At 41.1% G+C, this 24792-nt stretch overlaps 1 protein-coding gene and 1 pseudogene across 1 annotated transcript in view; one reads left to right on the forward strand and one right to left on the reverse strand.

Moving 5' to 3' along the window:
• Positions 1–24792, reverse strand: part of GNAS (GNAS complex locus) — a 2418861-nt gene that overhangs the window by 1786814 nt on the left and 607255 nt on the right. The window lies entirely within an intron of this gene.
• LOC122816895 lies at positions 21112–21858 on the forward strand (annotated as a pseudogene).

Consider the following 24792-nt stretch of genomic DNA (forward strand, 5'->3'; position numbering starts at 1 on the left):
TAACACATCCTTATATTATAATACTGCCCCTACCCTTTTTGACCCCTTCCCTACAGCATACTATGCAAACAAGTTTTACTCACTCAGAGCCCACTGTCTAACCTGCCAAAAGCACTCCAAACTTCCAAGTAAACTCACTAAACTGCTCCTTCATCTTACCAAGCAACTAAATCTCTCAGTGGACATACACCCAAACCCTGGCCCAATTCACCAACAAAGTGTCTCCATCAGCCCCACCACCCCTTCCTCAAATACATTTTCTTTAAAACCCAATAACAACTCTAACCTACTTCGTAACATGAATGTTAGAAGTATAGGTAAAAAAGTACATGACCTCCATGCCATACCTTCCCACTACTCCCCTGACATGGTAGTATTAATTGAGACCTGGCTTAAATCTGAGAACACAGACAGTGAAATCCTAGCTCCTGGATACAACATTATGCATAAAGCTAGAACCACCAAAAGGGGTGGAGGAGTAGCCATATTGTTAACAAATCACCTAACAGTGGAAACCTTAACACTAAATGTCCCCAACTTTGATAATGCAGAGCTACATTTTATTAACCTACAAATTAACCCCAAGAAACACATCAATATTATAGGTGGTTATATCCCACCAGGGAACAATATTCCCACTCTAGAAAATTTACTTCACTGGATCTCCATTGCCTTCCCCAAGGAAACAATCCTGTTGGGGGACTTTAACATAGACTGGCGCACCTGCTCCTCACAAAATCCAGAAACTCATATCAACATTTATGGATTTACCCAAATTATCACTTCATCAACAAGGACAGACAAATCTTCCAAACGACAGTCAAATCTTGACTGGATTCTAACCAACAACCCCACCTTATAGGTTCATAGGTTCATACTAGGCTATCTGCCCTAGGGCATTTATAAGCCTAGCCAGAGTATGTTTGGCTTTCGCCACCCATTTTAAATTCATTTTGCTATGCCCTTTTTCGAGGTTAGTATACTGTGCCTCTGTCTAACAGTGACACAGAAGTGATACCCGGGGTAAACCTACGATCTCCCATCCACTCATCAAGATTCCTCTTGAAAAGAGTCAATGAGGGACTCTGCCTAACCTGGACTGGGATTTTATTCCAGAGTGAAGGGAGCCTCTGGGTTATGAATCTGTCCCTCCAGCATGTCCTATTTATTTCAGTGCTGAGGTTCAAGTCTCTCGTGTAGCTCGATGGGATTTGGATTTTGAGGTGCAGCATGTCCCTTAATTCCGGGTTGGACATGGCCTTATACGTCAGGCACAGGTCACCTCTGAGCAGGCGGTATGCCACTGAGTAGAGCTGAAGTTTCTTTAACTGGGCAGCATATGGCATCTGTTTGAGCCCTTTGATCCTCTTGGTGAGGTACTTTTGGGGTCTTTCCAGTTGCTGCAGGTGTTTGGTAAGGTACATCCCAAAAGGGGCATTGTACTCAATTATGGGCCTGATGAGGGATGAGTAAAGAGGCACGATGACCTCCCCTAATCTAGATGTGAATCCCTTCATGATTAGGTGGGCTACATAAAATGTTTTTCTAACCACTTTGGCCACGTGGTTGTCAAATGAGAGATTGCTATCAACTTGGGTCCCCAGGTCCCTAATTACTTCTTCCGTACTTAATGGATTACCACCTATGTGGTAATTTGGCACTTTATTTTTGCCAAAGGGGATGACTATACACTTGGGCGTTTAGCTTGAGGCCATGGTTCTGGCACCAGTTGTCTGTTTCTATGAGGCCCTTTTGGAGGATGCTTGTGTCGGCTGGAGAGTCGATTATGGTGCCCAGTTTGCAGTCATCTGCGAACTTGGTCAGCCACAGTCCTTCCGTGTTGGCCTGTACCTCCGAGAAATATATACCAAACAAGAGAGGTCCCAGGACTGAGCCTTGTGGGATGCCACTTGTAACTGGTTTGGAGTCTGACATGGCTCCAGCAATTCTAACCATGTGGGTTCTGTCCTTGAGCCAGTTTGCAACCCATCTAGTGACATAGGGGTTTATATTTAAGCTGGTGAGCTTATCTATAATGCCAGAGTGGGGTACTGTATCGAAGGCTTTTGCGAGGTCCAGATAGGCTGTGTGGACCACCTTCCCTTCGTCAATGGCCTTGGTGACTGTTTCAAAGAAGTCAACCAGGTTTAAGAGGCAGGATCTGCCCTTAACAAAGCCAAACTGGGTAGGATCCAGTGTCTGTAGGTCCCCAATATCTTTATTTATGAGGTCCATGATGATCCTTTCCATAGCTTTGCAGACCAAGCTAGTCAGGCTTATGGGGTGATAGTTTCCAGGGTCCGTTGAGGCACCACCTTTGTGGAGAGGGACCACTGTTGCTGCACGCCACTCTTTGGGTACATATCCTGTAGTAAGGCTGAGATTGAACAGTAGTTTTATGTTTGGGTTTAGCTCTTCTTGGAGTTCATGTAGGACACAGCCTGGGACACCGTCTGGTCCCATTGATGCTGTGTTTTTGCTTTGGAGAGGGCGGCTCCCACCTGAGCATCTGAGATGTCAGGGGGGGCAGCACTCTGCTGGGATAGATATTTGCCCTTTTGGTGGGGAGGGGAGAAGTTTGCTGAACCTGTCAGCTAGGATGTTGGCAATGTCTGTGGGATCAGTGTATTTTTGTCATTTTGGACTAATTCTGAGCATATCTGGGAATTCCCACACAGGTTCCTAACATAACTAAAGAAAGCCTTGTGATTATCCTTAGTGTCCTGTGCAATTTTTCTCTCAAAGCTGGCCTTTGACGATTTTATGAGTGCCCTTAGTTTTTTGCTAATACTGATCAGAGATGCCTTCCCTTTTGGGATTTTGCTCTATCGTGTAGTAGCTTCCTCCTTCTATTGTATAGTTTGTTTATGGCTGGGGTCCACCAGACAGGTCGTCTGCCTTTGGAGGATTGGGTCTTGGTTTTATTTGGGATTGCATGATCCATGCAGTCCTGAAGGTGTTCATAGCATGCATTTATAAAGGATTCTGCGGTCTGGGCCATATTTTCCACAGGCCCGGGGGCTTTGATGGATTCCACCTCGGTTTTGAGGAGTGTGAAATTTGCTTTAGAGAAGTTTTTCACTGTGGTTTTCTGGGCAGGGGGTGGGGTCGGGATGTGAATATCCAGTGAGATCAGTTTATGGTCTGATCTTACCAGTGAGGGATACACTTCTGGTCTGGAGCATAGAGTCCCCATGTTGGTGATGATCAGGTCCAGTATGTTTTCCCCTCTTGTGGGAGTGGTAACAAGTTGTTCCATAGCATTTGAGTTTATGAATTCTAGGAACCTTTGGGCAAGGGTGTTGGAGCTAGAGTAATGCTCCCAATCTATGTTTAAATAGGCCTGACCCCTTTACATTACAACCAGTCTCCATTAATACCATAAAAAACTACTTAAAAAACTAAATCCAACCACACTGGCTGCTGATAAACTCCTAGTAGACTTCCTTCAAATTACCTCAGAAGCTATAGCTTATCCAGTAGCCATACTAATTAACAGATCAATCTCCGAAAACCTTGTGCCTAACATTTGGAAAATATCCCACATTTTACCTTTACACAAAGGTGGCAATTCCACCGAACTGATCAACTACCTTCCAACTGCCATCCTGTCACCCCTATCAAAAATCTTTGAAAGAGTAGTTCACACACAATTGATGCAATACCTTCACACACACCAACTACTAACACTCAACATGGTTTCTGCCCCTATCATAGTACTACCACAGCCCTACTGTCCTTCACTAACACAGTGAACCACCATAGAAACAATGGAAAGTTTGCCTCTGCCATCTTTCTTGATCTTTCCAAAGCCTTTGATATGGTAAACCACAACAAACTTATTTACATTCTCTCCACCCTCAACCTCAGTACCTCCTCTAACAACTGGTTTAAAAGGAACTTATCAGGGTGCCAACAGGCTGTTCAATGGCTAAATGAACTCTCCCCCCTACTTTCAGTTACATTAGGAGTTCCTCAAGGCTCCATCCTTGGGCCTACACTTTTCTCACTCTTCACAGGCTCCACACCTCTACCCCCCTACAGTAATACAATATGCAGACAATTCCACACTAATATGCACAGCCTCCTCCCTGCAAGACCCCCAGACCATAACCCAAGACTCATTTCTAGCTGCCGAAACTTGTCTCACTAACACTCAACTTATCCTAAATACAAACAAAACCAAGCTCCTTCCTCTTTTACCCAACAAGAATTCCCCCACCAAGCTTATCATTCCATATCACTTCCAAAAATAAAATCACTATCACACCAGTTTCCCACACCAAACTTCTTGGTGTCAAAATTGACAGCAACTTAAAATTTGACATTCACATCTCTCAAACCATCAAAAAGTTCACAAGAAATTAGGTGTCCTCTACAGAAATAAGCAATTACTGACAATAAACACAAAACCTACTATTGCTCGTATGCACCTCTTAGCAACTCTCCTATATGCCTCCCCTATCCTAACCAACCTTAGGAAAAATAGATCTAGCTAAATTAGTCTTGTTATAATAAAATTTCCAGATTTGCCACAGATTCCCCATACACGACACATCATTGCACATCTCTAAAACAACTAAACTTGCTAGAAATACCCCAACTACTACTCTTTAATCAGCTAACCTTTGCCCATAAAATCCTGTATCAGCCAGACAAACCCCCTGCCCACCAAAATCTAATGCAACCATATACCAACAATTGCTCTCTCAGCTCCAGCAAAAAAAATGCTTCTTAATATCTCAAAAGCAAACAACCCAGCTGGGGACTCACTCTTCTCAAACTTCATTCTCAAAATATGGAACAAACTACCAGCTCCAATAACCTCCAACTGCTCTCTCCTTCAATTGAAAAAACTTCTAAAATCACACTTAACTGAAACTTGGCTCTGCTCATGCTCCTGTCCTGGCTAGTTCTTGTACACACGGAATCTAAGAAGCCTACACCATAAATGTCCTACTACTGTCTTCTATCTGTAAATGGAATCTATGCTGTATTTAACTTTGATACAGACCTGTTTTTGTCTGAAAAGTGGGCTTAAACAGAGAACATTTTCACCTGTATTATCCAAAATATGTATATATTGTATTTCACCTTTGATTTTTATTCAACCTTAAAGATGCATTATATTTGTTAACGTCTCCCATAGCTTTTTCAACTATTCATATTATCGTTGATTATATTATTTGCACTTTGAACCTTTCTATTATGTTTTAAGATACCAATTGTACTTTTTGTCAACTACTGTATGTTTTTCTTCTTTCACTGTAATTTTTCACTTTATACAGTTTCTCGAAGCTTTTCTCCCCAGGCCTCCGCTGAAAAAGGACCTGTGTCCAGTCAGACTTTCCTGATAAACAAATGTAAAATAAATAAATAAATAAATAAAATAAATACATTTATATATGTTGGGGCATAAAAAATGACTTTGTATTTTTTCATTAAAAATCAAGGTGCAGCCTACTTCTTCACCTCTGAGTCTATGTAGAAGAATGAACTACAGATGTTTTATGCATAATTAGGTCAGCAACACTCCTTGAAAATTTCATGAAAATGCTGAGCCATTCTGGAGATACAAGCTTTTTTTTTTTTTTTTTAATAGTTGCAAGTGATATCTAAATATATCCACTAAACAGCAAGAAAAGCCAAAAATATTGATTCAAGAACACTCCTTTGGAAAATCTTCTGTTAAGGGGTAAATGTATTTCTTTAGTCAGGGTGCCCAAATCTTGAATGAGTACCCCAGAAGCAGTACAAATAAGGGTAAAAAGAGAAGTAACAATACAGTGTAGAAAGCATTATCCTTGCTAAGTTCAAATGTTAAAGTAGAGCTACTATTCTTGGCAATATCAATACTAATTGCTCTGTAGCTATTAACAGTAAAGCATACCTTTTTATTAACCTGTCTGATCTGTCCCGAATGCTTACATTACAACTTGCACTGGCAAGGTGAATTGATGCAAGAGCATATGTGAGTGGATGTTAACCTTCTGCCCTGATAACCTTACAAGGGTGGGTGTCATGTCAGAAAGTATAAGTGATCATCACCCTGCTTTCACAATCTGGGATCAAGTAAAGGTAAGAAAATTACAGCACTTCTGCTGGCCAAGAAATGCCAAGCATTTCAATGTACAAATATTTATACTGTGCTTAAGACATATAACTAGTCACTACGCAACTCTGTCAGCTTTGAGAATATAGCTGAGTGCTTTAGTATTGTATTACAGCCTAGTGCCAACTAGGTGCAAAAAGGTAAACATTAACTCATGTGGTCTCTTGCCCAATAAAAAACAGCCAGCCAGACAAGAAGCAAACAAATCAAGCTTAAAATGCTGCAGCTCTATAACTTGTATCATGATCTCAGGAATAATGATAATTGTTCTACTCTCCACTTAAGAAATATATTTTTATAGCCAACACAATCAGCATAAAAATAATATGAGGGTCTTTTGGAACAACACAGAATAACATCTCAACCACAGAAAGATTCAGCCTTGTTTTTCTAATCACCATTCCACTTGGCATCACTAATAAATTAAATGATGTTTACCTACAAATTGCAAAGTCCAGTCATTCCCCTCAGTCCCCCCCACACACCATATACTGTATGCCACTACACCTACCAATAAAACACCTTCATCTTTATTTTTGCTCAGTCCTTACTTCTACAAAAACAAACAATAAACATCATGATCAAATTCACTGCCCCAGCAGCTGATTACATTCCTGCTGAGTACCTAAACTTTGCCAGTGAAGCACTGGGTACCCCATGTAAATCTCAAATAACCATTTTGTCCATAAAAATTATGTTCTCAAAATCTGGAAGGCATCTACATAGAGCTACACAAGAAAGCAGATCTATAGATTTACCAAATTACCATCCTGTTGCTTTTGCCTCTCAACTAATAAATCCTCAACACATATCTCAGTCTGACTCTGCAGAGTACTGGGATAAATCCCTGACTACAACTCAGATGACCAGAGGCAAGTGGCAGCTTGGGTGCTAAAAGACCCAGATGGGGGGGGTGAGACCCATTGGCAGGGTAGGCACACCCATTCTGGGGGGAGGATGTAACAGTGGATCCCAGCTTGGTTGTGCTTCAGTGTAAGCTGAGTAAGCCATTTACTGGGGAGACACAGGCTTGTGTGTGGGAGAAGGCACATGTCAGAGGAAGGACCATGGATTTCCAGTGATGATGCAGTGATGTACTGATAGAGGGCTTTAGGGTGAGGTTAGGGCAGGAGAAAAAATACTTCCATAGCTTGTGTCTGAAAAGATATGGGCTGTTGATTGGAGCACTGCTTGCCAGTTAAGACTAGATGGTCAGCTTATTCTTTGGATTCTGGTTTGCAGGATAAGCCAGACTTGTCCAGGAGGTGGAATTGAGTGCTGTTGGTCACAGCTGGGATTAGAAGAACAGGTTTCCTATGGGACACTTTAATGGAGACAGACATGTCTGTCTGTGGCAAGGGGTGCCCAACCTCCACAGTAATGCTGGCAGATACAAGGGCAAAGGCAGAGGCACAAAGTACCCTCACAGCTGAGTGGATTGTGACCTCTCTTGACAGCTCTTCCCCCTGATGCTGAGCTAAACTGTTGTGTAGGGGAATGAACAGAAAGGTTAGTTTCTCACTCTACGTTGCCTTGGTGGTAGTATTCTTTCACTCCACATTGCTTTTGTGGTAGTATTCTTGACATCCATGTCTAGAACAAACGAGTTAGTTAAGATCAGAGAGCCAATCATAGTCCTCTATGGAGTACATGGAGTGCATTGATTACACTCCAAATTCTGGAAAAAGCAAACCTGATATGCACTGCTCTGACATAAAAGAGGTGCATAAAAAATGTTGTTATGCACGGCTTTCATCTGCTGTGCTCTAGTCTTGTGATAGAGCATACACAGAGGCCATCATAGAATAGTGACAAGAAACTAAGTCAGCTTTAAAAAGCTATAAAACACTTCTCACTGCTACATAAAAAGACAGACTGAAGTGTTTAACAGCTTTCAAAAGCTGTTAGATCATGAGACGGAGACACAGCTTCTGGACACTGTCTGTGTGGCAGTGCAAAATGTTTCTTAGCTTTCAAAGCCACAAAACACTTCAAGCTCCTACACTTTCTTTTGTAACTAGTAATATATCAAAGCTGAAGCTCCATGTATTATAAACAGTTATTTTTTGGGGCTCTCTGATCATAATAAACCAGTTATGTCTTCTTGACATGGATGCCACAGAATCATAGAAAATAGAAGGCGACACTGGCACTGTGGCCACTTATGCTTTGCCAGTACCCACCCTTAGACCCTACCTCCTGTTTATTAGGCAACCTGGTGTATTATCAGGCCTGATGGATGATGAATTTTTCATTTTGGACAGTACCTTTAACAAGTGTTCCTTGGTTATGTAGGAGTCTGTAGGATATGTGGGCTTTGCATAGTTATTTCAGGATTGAAACTGGAAGTGAATTTGTTTGCTAGTAATGCTGGCTATCTCTAGTGAATTCTAAGTAGGTAGTGCCATTTTGGATAAGTTCTGAGTAATGCTGGATGTTATTCCTTAGTGTCCTAATGCAACTAAAAGGATTTGTAACTGTTTTTAGCTTCTGCTGCTAGTCTAAGCTCATGGGATGGCTTTGCATTCATGATGACTTTCTTTAGTTCCTTTTATAGCTTTTTAATGTTAACCTTGATATATATATATATATATATATATATATATATATATACATATATTTTTATTATTATTATTATTTTGCTGTACAGTTTAAGAAGCTTTTTTCTTTTATTGTATCTTTAACATGTGGACTACCAAAAGTTGGTTTACTTTTAAACTTTCATTTTGGGGGGGGGACCAGCTAGGGGACTGCTAGGTCAGTGAATTTATCTAGGTGCACATAGAGTTTGCTTGTCTAAGTACTTGCTGTGTCAGTATCTTAAGTGATACAATTAAACTTGAATTTTGAGACTTCATCATAGATTTGTAGGTCTGTTCTTTATGACTGGAGATTCCCTAGGTTATGTATCTTTCAATGCTGCTGTGTTCTTTTCTTGTACTATGGCATGCATGGAGGCCAGTACAGATTAGCACTGGAAAAGTGGATAAGCTCCAACAGCTATAAAAGCTGTATTACACTTTGTGCTGCCACATATAAAAATAAAAATGTGGCAGAATGAAGTATTTAACACTATAAAGCTAATATTATCAGAGGGACATTTTGCTTCTAACCACTTTCTATGTGGCAGTGTTAAGTATATTATAAGTATAAAATCTGGAAAACACTTCCTGCTCCTTTACATTTTTTCTCTGGGCAGTAAAGTCCCCATACTACAAACAGTTAAGATCTAGTTTCTTTCATCATATGTGTATACAAAATGGGTGCCAAGATTTAACTCTTGGGCTCTGATCTTCAGTTAAATTTCTTGAAATATATTTCTCAAATGTATTGTCAAACAAATAAGTGGGTTTTGATTGGAAATCTGACCATAATACTCCATAGCATTCAGGGCCACACTCCCTCTGCTTGCCTAGAGGTACTCTGGTCTTGTTTAATATTATATTTCTTCCCTTTGCTTCTATTTCTCCTGGCCACCATGGTTCTTCACTCTATACTTCCCACCAGAGGGTGTAGCCAGGAATGTACACATCGTGCACACTGAAGCCATATTGCAACCCTCCTATAAAGGTATAAGTTATGCCTGAACACTGAATTAAACTGTTACATTCATACTGCATGCATATAGGTGGCCAAGGTGGTTCAGTGGTTAGTGTTGTCATGTCACAGCATGAGGTTCTCCGGTTCGATTCTCAGCTGGGGTGCCTTCTGTGCGGAGCTAAACCAGCATATACAGTATACCCTAAGACTCGACCCTTGGCCAGCACAACAACATTAATGTATTTAAACCCACAAAAATTAGCACCCCTGAATTCATGGACTATAAAAAGACAAAACTATGAAAATTATATGATGAGCTCTCAAAATTCAAGTGCAACATCCCCCCACCCCATAGCTTTTGTTTTCACTTACGCCAATGAATGTTACTCCAGTCTAAAAAATAGCATAAACCAACCTGTTGCAATTAGCACTAATGTACTGAGGAACATAAAAATAAACTAACTTAGTGGACTATAACATAAATAAGCTACATAAGGAAAAAAATAATTAAGAACTGTAATAAATCTGACTCTACCCACATTAAAGATTCTTGTCAAAAGGCTCAGCAAAAATCTGAAAGTTATAATAAGGAAGATCATAGTGGAACACAAAGTTAGCATTTGCAGCCAAAGATAATCATAACTCCTTCTTTTGTGCATTAGAAATCAGTGCATAAAGGTATTACCTTTCTGATGGTAAAGATACTACCAATATACTTGTGGATAAATCTGTGCCAAATTTACACCAGAAGCCAAAGCTGTAGTAGCTAGGGTGAAGCAAAGGGGGAAGCTGCCCCAGGTCCAAGCTGTTAGGAAGCACAATTACCATTGTGGAAGACATGCACACCAGTTGCTAAAAATCAGTGATGAAATTCCTTACGAATTGCTAGGCACAACAGTTGTATCTGTAGTTATTTAAGCAGTCATGATTGAGATCATTGCCATTAAATGACTTATTTGCTGTGCATGTGTGTGTGTCTGTTAGGAGCTGTAGCAAAAAGCTTGTATACCTCTTTACTACTATGTCTTGACAAATAAAGGTTGTATAAAAGAAAGTCAGCGTTAACAACAAATCAAGTGGATAAATAGCAAAATAAATAAACATATTAGTAAAACAATCCACAAGACCCAAGAGTGTCAGTGTAGTAAAAAAACATATTTAAGTTGCTTTGCAAGTTTAAAAACTTTTGCAAATGCTTCATCAGGCTGAATGATACAATAAAAATAACTGCTTATATAACACATTAAAAAAGTCACATGAACAAATGTAAGATTATTTTTTTTTACTACACTGACACTTGTGGCTCTTGTGGTTTGTTTTACTACTGACAAATAAAGTTTCATGGATTCATAGGTGATAGGTGATTACTAGGCTAACGGTTTAAGGGCCCTTACAAGCCTAGCCAATTTAACCCAATTTTACTCAACTTATGGCAAGAGGATTGCATGGATTTGTGCCTGTGTATTGAATATCTTACAGAATGCCCCTGTTCATAAGGGACATAGGCACTACCCAGGTGTGAATTTGCAATTCTCCATACAAACTGTATTTGAAGAGGGCCAGGGAAGGGCTCTGCTTAATGTGAATAGGAAGCCTGTTCCAGAGAAGGGGCAATCTCTGAGACACATAACTGTCTCTCCAGCATGTTTTGTTTGAGTCACTGGCTAAGGTTAGATTCCTAGATTGGGTGACGCTCTTGCTGTTTGACTTGCTTATGTGTAGCAGCTCCATCAGGGCTGGATTTGTGAGTGCCTTGTAGGTCAGGCATAGGTCACTCCTTAATAGTCAGTAGGAGACAGAGTAAAGGGAAAGGGCTTTCAGTCTATCCGCATAGTTCATGGTGTTTACATCCTGTATTTTCTTTGTGAGGAACCTCTGAGGTCATTCCAGCTGCTGTAAGTGTCTAGCCAAGTGTATGAAAAATGGCGTACTGTACTCGAGTATTGGTCTAATGAGGGCAGAGTACAGTGGGACTATAATTTCACTGGATCTGGATGCCATGCTTTTACTTAAAAGTTGTGCACATAAAAGGATTTCTTCACCACTGTGGACACATGGCAGTCAAAGATCAAGCTACTAGCTATCTGTGTACCTATATCTTTCACCTGTAAGTCCACTTTAAGGGGAATACTATTGCTGTTGTAATTTGCAAGGGTATTTGACTTCCTAAAGGATATGATAATGCAGATTTTGCATTTAGTTTTAGGTCATGGTTCTGGCACCAATCATTTGCCTGATCTAGACCCTCCTAGAAGGCCATCTACATCATTGGGGGATTCAGTGATTGCTCCCAGCTTGCAGTCATTGTCAAACTGTCATCCAGAGGCCTTCCACATTTGCCTTGACTTCAGAGAAGTATATTCCAAACAGGAGAGGTCCCAGTACTGAGCCCTTTGGCACACCACTAGTAACTGGCCTCTTGCTGGATCTGGATTTACCCACTTTAACCACACATCCTGTCCGTGAGCCAACTGGCTATCCATCTGGTGACATAGGGATTTATGCCCATGGTCTTAGTGACTTTCTCAAAGAAATCTGCCAGTTTCAGTAGACATGACCTGCCCTTGACAAAGCTGAATTGGGTCTGTCCAGTGTTTGGAGGTCTCCTATGTCATTACTTATCAAGTCCATGATTATTCTTTCTATGGCCTTACTAATAAGACTATTCAAACTTATGGGTCTGTAATTTCCTGAGTCAGTAGACCGTCCCCCTTTATGCAGAAGGATGACTGTTGGTGTCCTCCATTCTATCGGGACAAAGCCAGTCCAGAGGCTGTGGTTAAACAGAGAGCCTAATGGGCCTGATAAGCCATGGTTAAAGCTGTTTAAGAGGCAATCTGGTATATTATCAGGTCCCAATGAAGCTGTGTTTTTAGCTTTAGAGTGTGCAGTGGCAACCTGTTCTTATAGGTTCATAGGTAGGTACTAGGCTATCGGCCCAAGGGCCTACGTAATCCTAGCCAACAAGGTTCCCTGGCTTACGCCACCCAAGAAAGTTATTTTCCTGTGCCACTTTCGAGCAGAGACACAGAAGTGATCCCCGGGGTGTATTTCCTATTTCCCATCCACTCATCAAGATTTTTCTTGAAGAGTGCTAATGAAGAACTTTGCTTGACATAGATGGGTAGCCTGTTCCAGAGTATGGGAAGTCTCTGGGACAGGAATCTATCCCTCCAGCATATCCTGTTTATTGTGGTGACAAGGTTTAGGTCCCTTGAGTGTGTAGCTCGGAGGGATTGGGATTTCTTTAGGTGTAGTATGTCCAACAGCTCTGGGTTTGACATAGCTTTATATGTTAGGCAGAGAGCACCTTGGAGTAGGCGATATGCTACGGAGTAAAGCTGGAGTTTTTTGAGACGGTCAGTGTAGGGCATTTGTTTGAGGCCAGTAATCCTCTTTGTGAGGTACTTCTGTGGCCTTTCCAGCTGCTGCAGATGTCTTGTGAGGAACATTCCAAAAGGGGCGTTGTACTCTATAATGGGTCTAATGAGTGTCGAGTAGAGGGGAACAATAACCTCTTTTTTCCCTGGATGAGAACCCTTTTATGATGAGGTGTGCCACGTAGAAGGACTTCCTGACTACTGTGGCGATGTGATTATCAAAGGAGAGACTACTGTCCATCTGGGTCCCAAGGTCTCATCACACATTCGGTGTTAAGTAGATTGCTGCCTATGTGGTAGTTCATGGGTACAGAGTTTTTACCAAAGAGGATGACACTGCACTTTTTGGCATTGAGCTTGAGGCCATGGCTCTGACACCAGGCATCTGTCTCAGCGAGGCCCTTCTGTAGGATGTCCACATCATTTGGAGACTTAACTATGGCTCCTAGTTTGCAGTCATCTGCGAACTTCTTTAGCCAGAGCCCTTCTGTGTTCGCCTGTACTTCAGAGAAGTAGATACCAAACAGGAGAGGTCCCAGGACTGAACCCTGTGGTACTCCACTTGTCACTGGTTTGAGGTCAGATTTGGAGTCTGCAACTTTTACAGTGTGGGTTCTGTCAGTGAGCCAGTTGGCAACCCATCTTGTGATGTAGGGATTTATACCTAGTTTAGTGGGTTTAGCTATAATTCCAGAATTGGAGATGGTGTAGAAAGCCTTGGAGAGGTCAAGATAGGCTGTGTGAACCACCTTACCCTCATCTACGGCTTTGGTGACTGCCTCAAAAAAGTCGATCAGGTTCAGGAGGCATGATCTGCCTTTCACAAACCCAAACTGGGTGGAATCCAGAGTTTGGAGGTTACTAATGTCTTTGTTTATGAATTCCATGATGATACGTTCCATGGCCTTGCAGACCAGGCTTGTCAGGCTAATAGGGCAACAGTTTCCGGGATCAGTGGTGGCTCCCACTTTGTGGAGTGGGATAACTGTTGCTGTGTGCAATTCAGTGGGCACAAAGCTTGATGTGAGGCTATTATTGAACATGGTGCTTAGGTGGGGAGCCAGTTTGTTCTGAAGTTCATGTAAAACGCAGCCTGGGATGTTGTCCGGTCCCATGGATGCTGTGTTTTTGGCTTTAGAGAGTGCAGCTTTTACCTGTGTAGTTGTGATTACAGGGACTCTGCATTCTTCCTGTATAGATATGGGCCCTTTAGGGGGTGGGGGGGAGTAAAGTTAGCACTGAACCCTACTGCCAGGATGTTGGCAATATCAGTTGGTTCTGTAATTTTCGTGCCATTGTGCTGTAACTCAAATTGGTGTTAAAGTGGTGGAAAGTATTTTCTGGGAGAACTGGGGGTGATGGGAAGATGAAATTTGAGCTCAGTTTGTTGGCCAGCAGATTTGGTATGTCTTCCAACTGAGTACAGGTGATCCTATCTACAACTAATTCCGAACATTGATGGGTGTTGCCCGTAAGACTGCGGGCATAACTGAAAAATGCCTTAAGGTTATCCTTAGCTTTGGAGGCTATTTTTAACCTCAAAGTCTACTTTAAGAGACTTGACTAGTACCCTGACTCACTTGTTTAGTCTAATGAGTGACTTATTTCTCTGTTGTGCACATTCCCTCTTACTTCTCAACAAGATTCTCTTTCTTTTGTTGCACAGCCTATTAATACTAGGGGTCCACCAGGATGGCTTTTTTGCAGTTTGACACAGGTTTATTTCAGGCTGGTACTGCCATTTTTATGCAGTTGTTTATATAGTCATAGAGGGTTTTTGGGTATGCTTCTGCATAGTTTTCTGGATTTGTGGGAGCTTGGAAACTAGCTATGCCATCCCTAAATAAGGGGGTAATTTACCTTAGAAAAGTTCTTAAAGTTTCTGGAGTTACATGGGGGGTCTAGTTCTGCCTTTATTTCAAAGGAGACCACGTTGTGATCTGATCTTACTAGTGAGGAGGACATAACACTGGGGGGGGGGGGTGCAGCACTGTCCCACATTTATGAGTACCAGATCCAGGGTATTTGTTCCCCTAGTGGGAGTGCAGTCTAGCTTCTCCAGAGCATTTGAATTTGCAAAATCAAAAGATCTTTGTGCCTGCATGTTAGTGATCATGTGTGCCTCACAATTAATGGAGGGGCAGTTAAAATCACCCATGAGTATGGCACTGGGCTGGATGGTGAGTGTTTCTAGTAACTTCGGGTATGATGTATGGGTTTCCTGGCTCACAGTAGGGGACCTGTAGCTAGCAAGAATATGGTAATGGATTTTTCCCATGGTTACTTGGATATAGTGCAGCTCAAGCATGTCATATTGTTTGACCAGCCTTGTGCTGTGCTTATCCTTTATGTACATAAATACACCTCCACCTTTAGCTCTTTCATGTTCAGTGGTTGGTGGAAATGTATGAAAGGCATTATAGCCATACACTGTTGGGAGTGCTTTCTGTGGCTTTGAACCATGTTACAGTAACTGCACAGATGTCAGCATTCCCCAGGGTGAGGATAGCATCCAGGGATGCAGTTTTACTGTTCAGGCCCCAGCATTGAGCAGTAACACCTTTAACTTGTCCTGAGTAGCTTTTGTTATGTTGGAAGGTTTGTCTGTTTGGCAATGCCTAAAAAAGGCACTATAGGGGTGGATAATGTTTTGTCCAATATCCGAAAGCATACAGTTGACAGGTGAAGACCATCCCTGGCAAAGCAGTGTGGCCTATCAACCATGTCCTTCCAGGCCAAAGCTCCAAGTAAAAATAAGCCGCCACAGTGGACATCCAGCATCAACAAACTTTACTATAAACGCAGAAAGTTGCTGTCCAAGAAAACAAAGGTAAGGCCCCAATAATGGAAAAGGACCCTCCTCAGCCTCAACAAGCAAATAAGACAAAATGTCAAATCATCTAAGGGCTCCTTTGAGGAAAAACCTAGCAAGCACAGCCAAGTACATCTATAAGGCCTTTTACAGCTACGTACATAGCCTAAAAGGTAGGACCCAAGCATGCGCAGAAATAGTGAATAACGGTATCACACACACACACTGACCCCATATACATAGCAAATCTGCTAGTTAATAGGCTTGATGAAAATTTCACTCCCTTATCCCCTCCAAACTTATCAGAAACATCCCTCAAACTCCCCTCACATATCTGAAGAGCAGGTCATTAAAGCCTTGTCCAAGGCAAAAAACACAGCCTCTATGGGACCAGACGGCATCCCAGGCTGTCTTCTAAACATGCTAAAACATGAACTAGCATCACCATTAAGTACCCTTTTCAATCATAGCCTAATCACAGGCTTTGTTCCTGCAGAATGGAGAACAGCAACAGTTATTCCTCTCCATAAAGGTGGCCTAGCAACAGACCCAAAAGCCTGACCAGCCTCATCTGTAAGGGCATGAAACATATCATTATGGACCTCATAAAAAAAGATATAGGCAACCTCCAAACCCTGCACCCAACCCAATCTGGCTTCGTCAAGGACAGATCCTGCCTGTTAAATCTGGTGGATTTCTTCAAAAATGTGATCAGGGTCATTGACGAGGGCAAATCTGTGTACACAGCATACCTCGACTTGGCAAAGGCATTTGACAAAATCCCACACTCGGGCATTACTGACAAACTTAGCAAACTGAATGTAATCCCCTTTGTTGTAAGATGGGTTGCCAACTGGTTCACAAACTGGACACACACTATCAAAGTGGGTGACTCCACATCAACTAGCAGACCTGTCACCAGTGAGGTGCCACAGGGGTCAGTGCTGTGTCCCCTACTGTTTGGTATATACTTCTCAGAAGTTTGGGTCAAAACTAAGGTGTTGTGGCTGACCAAGTTTGTGGATGACTGCAAACTGGGTGCAATTATTAAATCCCCAAATGTTGTCAGTATACTCCAGGAGGATCTCACGCAGACCAATGACTGGTGTCTTAATGACGGTCTCAAATTGAACGCTAAGAAATGTATCATCATTCACTTCGACAAAAACAATGTCCCTTCACACTATTAAATCAACAATACCCTAAGTACCCACAAAGTGGTAAGGGATCTGGGATCACAAGTAGACTGCAATCTTAACTTCGACCACCATGTGTCTACTGTAGTAAGGAAAGTTTTCTATTTAGCACACTTGATTAGTAAAGGCATCTCCTCGTGAGCAAAGGAGGTTATAACCCCTGTATACTCAGCACTAATCCGGTCCATAGTTGAGTATAATGCACCATTTGCCATGTACCGTACAAAGCACCTGCAGAAATTGAAGAGACCACAGAGGTTTCTAACAAAGATCAAGGGACTCCAGCACATGCTGTACACAGACAGACTAAAGCCCCTGTCACTATACTCTGTATCATATAGACTTCTTAGGGGAGACTTATGCCTGGCTTACAGAGCAATCTCAGACCCAAACCTAATGAACTTGCTGCATATCCGCAAATCAAACAGGACTAGAGCTACCCATTCCAGGGGCCTAAATATGGCCTGCAACTTAAATAGGACATGCAGGGACCTAAATATGGCCTGCAACTTAAATAGGACATGCTGGAGGGACAGATTTGTCTCCCAGAGACTCCCACATTCTTGGAATAGGCTGCCAATTCATGTGAAGCAGAGGCCATCTGTGACACTTGAAGTTCAACAGGAACCTGGCCGAATGGATGGGGTACTATAAATTCTTACAAGGGATAGCACTCAAAACCCTCCTGGACATTGGCAGTCATTACCAAATGTAATCCTGGGTACTGACTAGCATATCTATTGTATTACACTGGGATGGAATGGCTAGACTTGAAATGACCTCCAGCTCGATAGCCTACTAAACTCCTATGATCCTATTGGAGCCTTTTGGAATGAAACCAGTAGCTATTATGTAGAGACATAACAGCTCTTTCCCAAAGGACTTTTTTTGTGGGTCCTTATCTTGCACCTCTGAGGGAAGGATGTCAAATGCAGGGTTGACCAGGGTGCCAGCTGACCTTGCTACAACTCTGCCAGTAACAGTTATTAAAGTTCCACAAATTCCTGAGCCCCCCCCCCACAAGGTTATCATGGAACATATCTTAACTGCTCTCTCCAAAGTTCAGCATATCACCTCTATGGGCCCCTATAATATACCTAGCTATTTAATCAATAAAACCAGACATGGTGTAGCTGAACTCCTCCTAAAATTGTTCAACTTAAACATATCCACAGGGTATGCTCCCAAGTTACAGAAAATGGCTATCATTATACCCCAGCAACTACAGACCTATAAGCCTAACAACCATAATTTGCAAACCAATGACATTTATTAATGTATAAACTTCTAATAATAAAAAAAAATAATGCTCTACAACCTCAGTAATATGATTTGGTCAAAATAAGACCAGGTCTATGTAATTTAGTAAACTACTTTGAGTTGTAGATAGCAGCACTGCAGTTCATGCAGTGTACCTGTATCTCACCAAGACCTTTGACACTATTCCACATGCTTGCATTCCATACATACATAAATGCCTAAATGTAGACCCTTATGTTGTAAGACAGATACCAAACTGGTTAACAGAAATAATTCACATAGTAAAAGCAGTAGGTGCCATTTCAGAAAGTAAAATAGTGGTGAGAGGCATTCCCCAGGGCTCAGTACTTGACTCTGTTTTATTCAGTAACAGAAAGTAAGTAAATATACCAATTACTAAAAAGCTAGGAGTTGTCACTCATTCAGCAGCTGACAACATTCATGGCTAAACAATACAAATCAACGGTGCATTAGGAATTAGACTTGCGTTTAAAGCAAAGTATTGTCATCTTTGGTTGAAAAAACATGACAGCAACTTACATTACAGACTACATCTCGCTATAGAATGATATGATCATCCAAGATTGTGACTTCCTTATCACCCTAGCTTTCTCTACCATGTAGCAACAACAGTCAAGCTCAGTTAAGCTATCTCATCCAAAGCAGAAGATCTCTTTTCTCTGCACTCTATCCTGATCAGACCAATTAAAGAATATAATTTCCCTTTTTGTATGCATCTGTCCAAAAACATCACACAGTTACAAAGACTCCTGAAGTTCCTAAATGGAAAAATCACCAAACTAAAGATCGTCAGTTACCAGGCCAGTCTTGAAACTCTCCTCCTATTCTCAGTTTGGTACATACTCATGTGTGTGATAACTTATGTCTAGCATTTTGCATCATCAGTAATTCAACTAGTCTTCATTTCCTACACCTCAACAAATGAACGGTTCTACATTTATGAGAACTACGACTTGAATCTCCATCAAAAAACAAATAAGATATGCTGGAGGGACATATTTATTATTCAGTACTTGTGCTGCGGTAGAGTTGTCGCCTCACAGTAAAACGCTGTCCGGTTCAATTCTCAGCTAGAACGTCTTCTGCGTGGAGACGTGCGTGAATGGGCGTACCTTCGTTGAAGGTTGTGCGTCAGGCCTGGCAAGCCGGTATGTAAAAATCAACTGCCAATCATTAGCGGACCGGAGTTCCGCTGTGGTGACCCCTAACCGGGAAAAGCCGAAAGACACAAACAAACAAACTTTCCTCATCTCCAGAGTAATTTACATATAAAGAGTAATACCCTTCCTTGCTTTAAGGTAAACTTTGATGATTTCATGGGCACCAACATATTCACCCCCATCCTGGAGGCAGGAAATGCCCTACGAGGATGGGTAATGAAAATAACTAAGTCTACCTTGTTTATTCTGTCAATCAATGAATCTACAGCTACAGGGAGTGGGTGGCAATTTCATTTTTTCACCTGTTCAGAGTAATAGCATATGGGTAGCCAACCCATGTACTGTTACTATGCAGTCTAAGTGCCCATCATCAGTTGCCCTTAGCAACCAATAGCAATACTGAAGCAGCAATCTCTATTCACATATTGCTATGACTTCACACTACTGAGAACTATGCAGTCTAAGCGCCTGTTATCAGTTACCCTTAGTAGTCGAATGACCAGAGACTGCCAGGAACTGTAGATAAGTGGATCTTCAGGGAAAGTTTTCTCTTTACAGGAATATTTATTTTTTTAAATTGTGAAATTTGCAAGAACAATTTTTTTTCATTTTCAGTGTGGAAGGATACAGTTGATTGTATGTCTGAAATTAGAAGATTAATCTTGAAGCTGGACTCTGAGTATGCAACTAATAATAAATATATAACAACTTTGCTTGGAAATTATATTTTTTAAGTGAAAGATTTATATTGTTAAATATACGATTGTTCCATATTACATTTACCTGGAAGTGTTCTTTTCATACATATATTCCTAACATTTGAAAAGCTAAATGAACCTTTCAAATATTTTATTAAATGGAATATAATTGAGGAGTACTATATAGTAGATGCAGGCACTCATTTTACACAGGTATGCATGGTGATGAAAATAGTGACTGCGGTGGTGGTGCTGCAGTAGCATTGATGCCTCATAGCAAGACGTTGTCCCATTCGATTCTCAGCTAGAGCGTCTTCCGTGAAGAGGCATACATGAATGGGGCGTGCCTTCGTTGAAGGTTGTGTGTCAGGGCTGGTAACCCGGTAGGTAAAAATCCACTACCAATCATTAGCAGACCGGAGTTCCGCTGTGGCGACCCCTAACCGAGAAAAGCCGAAAGACACAAACAAATGCATGGTGATGAAAATGTGTTGTTCATTATCAATGTTATGTTTATACTTAGTGAAGCATAAAGACTGTAAACTAGAGTGGCTAATTACATTACCCAAAGCTAGTACAAGTTGTGGATAGTAAAATCCAATGGAAAGTACATTTGATGAGTATGAGATGCTCTCTATATCACCTTCCTATACCAGAACAATTTCAGACAACAGGCAACTTTTAGCTTAAAAACATACAAAAGAAAATGTAAAATCAAGCCAAATACTCACGTGGCGAACACACCGCACTACCAAGATAAGGGGAAGAAATGGCCACTATCCTGGAAGGTTGAAAATGGCACTGAAATTTATTAGAGTAATTTAAGACTTCTGATTTGCATTGATTGGGAGGGGGGCAACATTCTGAGTCTGCACCCCCCAATCAATGGAAAGTATAGCAGACTTTCATTCCACCACGACCACTACTCACTGAAGGCAAGGATTTTGAGTCTTACCCGCCATTATGAAGGCAATAGTTCAGAGAGTTGCAAAAGCCAGTGTTACAGTGGGTGAAGAACAGGTCAGTCCGATTGGCTGTGGGCAGTGTGTAATACTGGGAATCTCTGTAGAAGACGCAGTAAAAGACAGAATGCATGGTTCAGAAGATCCTTAATTTGCGACTGTTTGAAGATGGGAATAAGAAGCCTTGGTGTAAAAGTGTTATGGACAGGCAGTATGAGGTGCTTTGCATAAGTCATTTCATACTACAGTGTGTCCTGAAAGGGAACAAGCCTGACTACCACATGGCCATACCTGCTGAGTATTCTGAGGTGTTTTACAATGAGTTCTTAGAGCACATGAAGAATAGTTACAAATCAGAACTAATCAAAGATGGCAAATTTGGAGCCTATATGCAAGTACATATCCAGAATGATGGCCCAGTAACTACAGAACTGGAGTCTCCAAGAACACCTTTGGATCCAAAGCAGCTTCTGAAACTGGAAAAACAGCAGCAAAGAAAAGAGAAGACCTGAGCTAAAGGGCCATCTGAATCTGGCAAACAGAAAAATGCCCCTCGCAGCAAAGATGATCCCAGTGCCAGCAGTGGGGCAGGAGGAGATGTTTCATCTGAAAGGGAACCATAATTTACCAACTTCCAGAGCAGATGACATTTTCAAAATGACTGCACTGGATCTTTCAGACTTCACAGAAGACTTGGGCCAGCTGACAGTTGAACTTTGGTTTTTGGACTCAACTCTTTTAGTGCAATTTTCCTGTGGTTACAGAGCCTGGGAGTGTTCCAGGCGAAAGCGCTTAACTTGTACAGGATTTTACTTGTGCTGTGCGATTTGCTAATACATTTACTCTGCTTTTACTTCGTGGAGCCTTTACTGTTTTTTGGTTGTGACTGTAGGTATATCTAACCAGTCAAAGTGCATATTATTTCCCTTTGTAGTGTGATAAAGTTTCTTGAATATTAAGGGATAACAAATAAAGGATAGTTTGTTAACGTGTCTAATGATGATGTGATCGAACATTTGACTGGTTTCACAAAAGCTGGTGATCAGCATGGACTTGGGCTGTCTTGTCTGCATGTAACCTGTGCTGCAAGGTTAGAGTGGATGTATATATCAGATGCCCTGGTTGTGATGGTTAACAGAGTAATTAAAATTACAGCTAGTCTGCGGTGAAGGTCCAAGTATTGAGAGGATGCTTTTGTAAGTTGGATGTGCTCCATACGACTTCCAGTAAGATGTGAAAAGGACTGGGTAAAGATGTGATTAGTTATGTATTTCATTAAAATTCTCTTTCCCCTGACTGCAGCTGTACTTACCAAAATGAATATATTTATCAAATTACATATTTGGGGTTCTGATGTACGGGGTATGACATAGGTTTGTTAACATGTGTGTATAGTTCATGCACGTGAGAGTATGGGTTGGTGAGACCACATGTTTTCATGAGGAGTTTAGTAGTGGATTTCTTGAGTGTACATAGTAATATGAGTGGTTCTGTTAATTGGGAAGGTGATTGAAATAAGATTGTAGGACCCCAATAACATAAACTTGGGGGTGAGTGAAGTATAAAGTTGATGGTGGGAAATTAATGTTCTTAGGATGCTAAGTCTTCATTGTAAAAGACCCTGACATATGAATTATATTATGTTTTTGCCGATATATAATCATAAAGTAGTTTTTATTCAGTTTTACTCTGGCTGTGTATTACAGAGTGCTCCATGAGGATTAAAAATGGAGTGCTGTCATACTTGCAGTATAGAAATGTAGAATATATTGGCTTGCTATTTTCTGTGGGCTAAATTATTAAAATACAAGTCAGAATGAGAGCATTTCTGATTTTGGCATTTACTATATAATTCTGCTATAGCTGTGTCTGCAGGCTGGTGTCTGTCACAAACTATCAGAGGCTAACAATGCCTACTTGTAAGAGGGACATTGGGGGCATTTTGTTGGATGGCATGGCTTGTGGTTGACAAGCCCTATCCTCTGTTACTTTACTGAATCTATATACAGATGAGTTTGAGTTGGTACATGACAAAGTTTTGTTTGCATTACAATGTCTCGGTATTGTCTTTGTATGGTTGCAGTTTACTGTTTGAGAAGGGTGGCAAAAGTTATTTTCCATATTAATGCTGAATGACTGAAAAGTGGGTACCACTTAAATCAGAAATATCATGCCTGATGGGATGTTATACTCCCTGGAATAATTTGCTCTAAGTATTACTACACAGAAGCACCATACATACATACAGTGCTAATAAATTAGGATCTAGGATGAGGCACAGAAGCCAGACAGCTAGCTAGGATGTGAGAGAAACTGAGCATCCTGAGGTGCACTCTCCACAACAGAGAAAGTGATAAGGTGACTGCTGAGCAAATAGCTTTAGAAGATACGGCATATCTGACAAAGATATGTCCACTGCTTAGCGTGCTGCAGTACCTGCACCCAGGCCATGCTCACTTCATCACATCTACAATGTGACAGGATTCTGCCTGCCTGCCTGCATAGTAAAGTGCCATCACACTTTCACTGCCTGGGCTTTGGGCATGTGTCACTTCCTGTCAAGTACCCACTAAGGTTCTTGGCAGAAATGGAGGTAACTTGCTTGTCTGCATATCAAAAGGCAAAGATATGAAAGTTAGAAGGAGCTGACCCAGAACAACAGGTATAGACATGAAAAATCGTAAGCCATGTGTGGTCCTTCACAGTTTAATGAATTCCAAATTACTCTATGAAAAATACATAGTTTTAGATTTTGCTAGCTATGGATGTGTATCATTATGACATTATAAATTAAACATTTTGTGTGATGTACTAAACGGTTATTCATATATTTGTTTTCAATGTTAAAATCAAACTGAATAATGTGTTAAAAATAATTTCTGCAGATTTTCTTAAGATAGGACAGCACGGTTCTTTTTATGAAACTTGGAGCTGAGTTTTGATTAAGCTGCTCTGTGCATACAGAAAGGAAAGCACAAGTCAGACCAATCAAAACAGGGACAAGTTTAAACACATTCTATGATATAATCAAAGCTTTCATTTCTAGGAAAAGGATTGTACAGTGTTCAACATGAATGGAAAACAATGTAAAATACTGCTGTCATACATGAAAAGTGGCACAATATATTATTAGAAAAACAACAGTGTAGATATTTACTATTACCTGTGACTCTAGAAGTCTCAGTCTTATCTGGGTTACAAACATGGATTGCTTGCATCATCTGGTCTACCCATAATTCCTAGTTATGTGCAGTACTATAGGCCCCTTGTGCCCGTCACCTTTCCTCACTTTCTCAATCTTTCATGCTTGTCCCACATGTATTCCAGTTCCAGTTCCAAAATTGTTTTTACTTCTGTCATCTACAGAAAAACAACTTTTCAGCATATTATTCTTATGCTTAAAGGAAGTTATTTACCTCACTTTCTCTTGGAGTATACCTTTCAACTTCATATCACAGTTCTTCTCCATTCCAAGCTAGAGTTTTCTGAAAAAAACAAATGCTTCCCAAGTTATATGAGTGTCTGTTCTGCTCTTCCGCACCCTCTGTATCAGGGTACACATGAAGATTTTTAAGTTTTGTTAGAGAGGGCTTCTGATGCACACTTTATTACATTTAGGTTCATAGGCAGGTACTAGGCTATCTGCCCGAG

The sequence above is a fragment of the Protopterus annectens genome, chromosome 12.part0 (assembly GCF_019279795.1).
Source record: "Protopterus annectens isolate FY-2018-M chromosome 12.part0, PAN1.0, whole genome shotgun sequence".
Lineage (NCBI taxonomy): Eukaryota > Metazoa > Chordata > Ceratodontiformes > Protopteridae > Protopterus > Protopterus annectens.